Source organism: Octopus bimaculoides, chromosome 14 (genome assembly GCF_001194135.2).
Source record: "Octopus bimaculoides isolate UCB-OBI-ISO-001 chromosome 14, ASM119413v2, whole genome shotgun sequence".
In the NCBI taxonomy this organism is placed as follows: Eukaryota; Metazoa; Mollusca; class Cephalopoda; order Octopoda; family Octopodidae; genus Octopus; species Octopus bimaculoides.
In genome coordinates, this window is record NC_068994.1 from 4060054 (window position 1) to 4066092 (window position 6039).

The 6039-nt window shown below is 39.2% G+C and overlaps 1 protein-coding gene across 5 annotated transcripts in view; it reads right to left on the minus strand.

Annotated features, from left to right (window-relative positions):
• LOC106870096 (zinc finger protein OZF) overlaps window positions 1-6039 on the minus strand; it is a 15242-nt gene that overhangs the window by 7212 nt on the left and 1991 nt on the right. The window contains exons 1-2 of one of the 5 annotated variants that reach the window (XR_008265522.1): window positions 5625-5897; window positions 144-2086 (exon numbers count right to left, since the gene is read on the minus strand). The exons of 1 other annotated variant lie outside the window; for it this stretch is intronic. The gene's annotated coding sequence lies outside the window, so the exon portion shown is untranslated. Of the gene's footprint in view, window positions 1-143; window positions 2087-4127; window positions 4673-5624; window positions 5898-6039 lie in introns of those variants that run through there. 3 more of the 5 variants (XM_052972973.1, XM_014916079.2, XR_008265521.1) reach the window with 3 other exon arrangements.

A 6039-nucleotide genomic window follows, 5' to 3' on the forward strand; every position in this document is an offset into this window, starting at 1 on the left:
AACAAAGTTTCATGTTAAGTTCTATTCGAAACACCAGCTTAATAACGATTAAGATACTTAATTAAATTTTTGATTATTTCAAACATTAATCGAAACAAAATCACTGTATTTCAACAGAAATATGCTAACAAAAAGACATTATCTCATAGCTTTTGAGATTCCAATGATTTTTTCTTTTCTCTTGTTCTTTTACTTGTTTCGGTCATGCAACAGCGGCCATGCTGGAGCACCACCTTTAGTCGAACAAATCGACCCCAGAACTTATTCTTTGTAAACCTAGTACTTATTCTATCAGCATCTTTTGCTGAACTGCTAAGTCACAGGGATGCAAACACACCAACATCGGTTGTCATGTCAAGCAATGGTGGGGAGTCAAACACAAACACACACACACATACATACTCACACACACGATGGGCTTCTTTCAGTTTCCATCTACCAAATCCACTTAGAAGGCTTTGGTTGGCTCAATGCTATAGTAGAAGACACTTGCTCAAAGTGAACCCAGAACCATGTGGTTGGGAAGCAAGCTTCTTACCACACAGCCACTCCTGCGATTGTTTATTTTTAGAATGACATTGTAGGGTAGGTGTGAGAGATCAGATCTGACTAGTTTGATTATAAAACAGGTTGGATATTTGGGACCAGATATGTCCAGTTTAGAAGATATTTGATGCAAGTGTTTGAAGATGGCCAAATGGTTTTACACAAGGTCAAGTATTTCCACCTGGCCATCCTATTACTGTATGCAATAATGGGATGTACACCCAAGAGCCACCTTTGTATATACAACTAGGGTTTTGTCTTGAGATGACTCTCATATTTTTGGTGTTTTCTTTTCTTTTTACAGCTGGATGCCCTTCCTATCAGTATGGACTGTGGTCATTTTCTCAGGTCACTCACACTACAGAAGCTCTCTTTACTCTGTGTTAGTTTGTACTAAGAGGTGGTGCTTTCCAAGACAAGTTGTTTCTGCTGCAGTCTGAGAAATGAGCATATATCCATGCTACAGGTGCAGAGCAGGCTCTTTAATTACAACTAATTAGGGGAGATTGTCTCCTGGGACTGACATAGTGAAATCTAGTGTGGGGGCAGATGGTTGATAAAAGACTGTCTCTGTGGTACTAGATAAACGGAGGGGTAAGACAAAAATAGGGGATGGAGGTTTCAGCTAGAATAAGAAAATACAAATGAGAGATGTCGACTAACTCAGCTGAGAGCTGTTGTGCTCCATGTGGGCCTGTACTGGTGTCACGTACAAAAGCCCCTGTGCTGGTACAATGTAAGAAGCAGCTGTGATGGTGCCATATAAAAAAGCACCCAGTACACTCTATAAAGGGGTTGGCATTAGGGAAGGTTTCCAGCTGGAGGGACCATGCCAAAAACAGACAACTGGATCCTGATGCATTCTGATTTGCCAGCTCCTGTTAAACCATCCAACCCATGCCAGCATGGAAAACGGACGTTAAAGGATGGTGAGCGATCGTGATTTAGTGCCCTGCATTCCCCGGTTCAGATCCTGAGATCACTCAGTGTGGTATTGGCAGATGGATTGACAGAATTATTAAAGGTCAGATTAAACACCTGCAGTTTTTAGTCTTGGCTCTTATATTGAATTAAAATGTTGTCGCTGACGTCAAATTTGCTTTCAAGCCTTTGGAAGGGGTGTGGGGGGGGGTTATAAGAGAAAATATCAGTCAAGTACTGGAGTTGATTTAATATTCTTGTAAGGCATCTCAGATGCAAATGGAAATTATAACAGGAAATAAATCTGAAGGGTTCTTGATCAAGAGAAGGCAGACATATCAGTAATATAATGGTTCTCTTCAATTAATTATATTCCATTGTCAGTTACAATGAATATCTCATTGTATAATCTTGTCCTAGACATTGTGGTCATGGTTGGAACAGGTATACGTCTGCTCAATCAAGACTAAGCAACGTCAAGCACTGAGTGAAACGAATTCATCATTCTTATTGCATTGGAGGTGGTGGGGACGGCTGTTGCTGTTGACGGTGTGCATAAAGCGAATGAATGAATCTCACAACTTCTATCCGTTGCACCTTGGCGTCTCCGAAACCAAAACTATTGTATAAAAAGGAGGATATATAACATCATTGATATATATATATATACATACATACATACAGAGAGAGAGAGAGAGACAGATAGGGATAGATAAATAGAGAGAGATACATAGGTAGATAATTAGATAAATGCGTAGATTACTAAGAGCAAATAGTGAGTTCATTATATGAAAAGATAGAAAGAGAGAGATGTGAGAAAGACAGTATGATGTAAGAAAGAGAGTGAGAGTGTGAAAGAAGAGAAGGGGGAGGGTAGAGTGAACGACAAAAGAAGAGAGGGAGAGGAGTGAAAGAGTGAGAGGAAGATAAGAAAAAGAAGGGCAGTGTAATATAAGCGAGAGAGGGGGGTGCAGTGTAATAGAAAAAAGAGGGGGGGAGCGAAAACGAGAAAAAAGAGACGGGAGGGGATGCTATGAGAAAAGAGAAGTGGGGGGGGACACTGAACAAAAGTGGAACACCATGCGAGAGAGAGAGAAAGAGAGAGGTTCAATAATTTTCCTATGAGTCAAGATTATTCCAGGAATTCATTCATTGCCCTCCCCTTCTCTCCTCCCCCTCCCCCATTTCATATTTAAACTGAAGCGATTCTTTCAATATTGGTGGTGGTGGTGGTGGTGGCGGTAATAATAGTGGTGGTGGTGATAGTATTGTTGAGGGTGACGGGGGAAATGGTGGTAGTTAGCGGTGGGTGATGAGACGAAGGGTAGGATGGCGACGACGACGATGTTGTTTAGGCCCAGGTCAGCTATCATAGAGCCCCAAATAATGATCAGAAGCGTTCCAGCCTTGACCATCCCGTCCTTTTTTTCTGTTTCCGTTCTGTTTTGTTTTCCAGATTGAGAATTAAGGGCCACTTGGCAGTTATTTCTAGTAGGTCGATCGAGCGACCGCGTAGCGGCTCCTTGATGTCGGCTTTGATGACGATGGTGGTAGCGGTGGGTAGTGTTGCTAGTACATGATGGTGATGATGATGATGATGGTGGTGGTGGTGGGGTTATGGCGGAGAAAGACGGAGGAGAACGTTAAAGAAAACGAGCAATTCAAAGAGAGAAAAAAAAAATGGTACTAATGTTTCAAAGATAGGCCTCGAGCTATATCACACACACACATATAGATGTACGTATTATATCACCCAAATATTTCCGACAGAAACTAGCCGGGGAAACCATAGATATAAACTAACTGTAGTCTAATATCACGAGGAGAAGAAAGAAAAAAAAAGGACATGAAAGCCACAACATCACCACTACTCAAACACCATAAAAAGCTGTGTGTGTAAAAAAAAAAAAAAAATTATCGAATAAATTGGAAATAATATGAAATAAAACATTTACTTAAGCACAAGGTTAGTAATTCATAACGAAAGCAGAATTGGGAGTTTGTGATGTTCATTATTTCCCTCCCACAGTAAAGTCACTGAAATAAATAAATAATATAGCTATGAAAGAAGGTAGAAGCTAATAAGCCAGCCAAGTCCTAAATTAGTCCCACTTAGCTTGTGTGTGTCTGTGTGTGTATGTATATATATATAAGAACCCATATATATATATATATATATATATATATATATATATGGGTTCTTCTTTCTGAACATAAATAGTTGATATCATTCATTATACTTTGCTTACAGGCATATCCCGTTCTTCCTTCTTTCCGAAAGTTTATCCCCGTTTAAAGGTTACATGTTCGGCTAGGGGGGGAGGCGGGCACTATGTGACCGCTGAAAACAACAGGAATAGCAGCCAAAACCCCCTTCAAATTATAGCCTCAAAGGCTTTAAAAAAGAGACGAGACGGTCACGGTGGAATAGCTCTGATCGTAGATCTCTTTGATCAGACCTGAGATTAAACAACAATTAGTTGCTGCAGAGAGAGAGGGGGGGGGAGCTTCATATATTGTCAGTCAACCTGCTTATGCTGTTGGAATAAAAGACAGGATGGTTATGGGTGGAACGCTATCTTTTTTTTTTTTTCTTTTTGTATCGTAGATTGATTTTGCCCAATGAGAGCGTCAGACAAATGCCTGCAGTATGTACTTACGGCGTTCGAATCCCAGTGAGGTCAAACCTAGCCTTTTTATGCTTCCGAGTTGATGAAGTACCCTTGAAGTATTGAAGTCGATTTAATAAGGCATCTTGGATGTGAATGGAATTATATCATGGAAGCCCTGAGGCCTATAAAATATAAACTCCCTATTCTGCCTCATCCACCCTCCCCCTAATAATCACACATCCCCATTTGCTGTGCTTCTATCCGAAGTCAACTTTAGGTTTGAGATGTGTATGTGTGTAGGCCTATGCAAACATTACCTTGGTATTGTATATATGAAGATGGATATATATAGATAGACAGACAGATAGATATACATCCATACCTATCTTAGTATATTGGTGTGTTTATATATATACACACACAGAGATCCATTTAGCACTGTGTGTATATATATATATATATAATAATACAGTACTATATATATGTTGTGTGTGTAATGAAACGAACGAAACCCAATTTCAAACAAGCACACGTACACAAAGTTAAAAATATACATGTGTGTGTGTTTGTATGCATATACACACTTGTAGTGCAGCATGTGAGCAGCATGTAGATTTATTTCTATAACAAATACGTATACTTGTGAAAACATGTATACACACGGAGAAGGGGGGGGGCTTCAGTGATATAGCTATGCAGTGTATTGTTTATAGTGTATGTGTGTGTGTGTGTAGTATAATGCAATATACATATATACACACAAACATGAACAAGAGATTTTGTACATAAATATATATATACGCACCCCCCCACACACACATATATATATACAGGCACACGTGTCTATATATATCTACACACACATCTCTCTCTCTCTATATATATATATATATGCACACACATACATACGACAGACGTGTGTGATAGATCGCAGATCAACACATGGAAAGGCGTGAGATCCACACATTACATACAACATTATTCATGTTTATATATATATATATATATATATATATACACACACACACACAGTTCTCTACCCTCACAATGATACAGCCGCGCCAAATGCGCCATATGGGTCTTAATTATTTTGTCCCCTGCCTGAAAGGGAGAACTTTGACGCATTTAAATACTGTAAATAACTGGGAGCCCCTATAGTGTAAGAATGTAATTTTCATACACAATGTTGAGAAACTGCCCTCGTGGGGTATATATGCATACAAAAACGCATACACGTGTTATTGTTTAGCCCCGAGTCACTACTGGTTGAGCTAGGATATTCCACCCACAATCATCACGTTGTTTGTTGTTTGCAGACATAGATAATTTTAAGGTACTTGGGAATGGTTTAGGGTAGATTTGGTTCCTACATGCAGCAGATCGGGTGACCCTGTATAAGTGCCTTCGTTGGCTCACTCACATGTGGGATGTTGCCTTGGCTCGGCAAACCTTACGATCAAAGACATTCCAGCCGTGACTAACCGTCCTTTCTGTACAAACATGGTGTATGTATTATTTTACATAGGACTACATGATCCGACGTACCTTTACTTTTCTTTAAGAGCGTAGGAATACTTGGCTGCTGTTTCTAGCATATCGAGCGACCACGTAGAGGCATCCCTCATCTCGCAGATATACGTGTGTAAACATGCGTGGTGTATGTATGTGTTGGCCTCGATGAACATGTGCAGAAAAGTTATAGGACATATATATATATATATATATACATATATATACACGGGGAGGGAGGGCTACAGGCTGAAGAAAAGATGTATATATATAGTGTAAATTCACATATATGTATATATTTGTATGTGTCTATAACACATGTGCATGGGTTTGTGTATATAAATTACGTGTGTGTGTGTATATATATATATACACACAAGTATGGTATGCCTGTGTATATGTATACATATATATATATATATATATATATATATATATATATATATATATA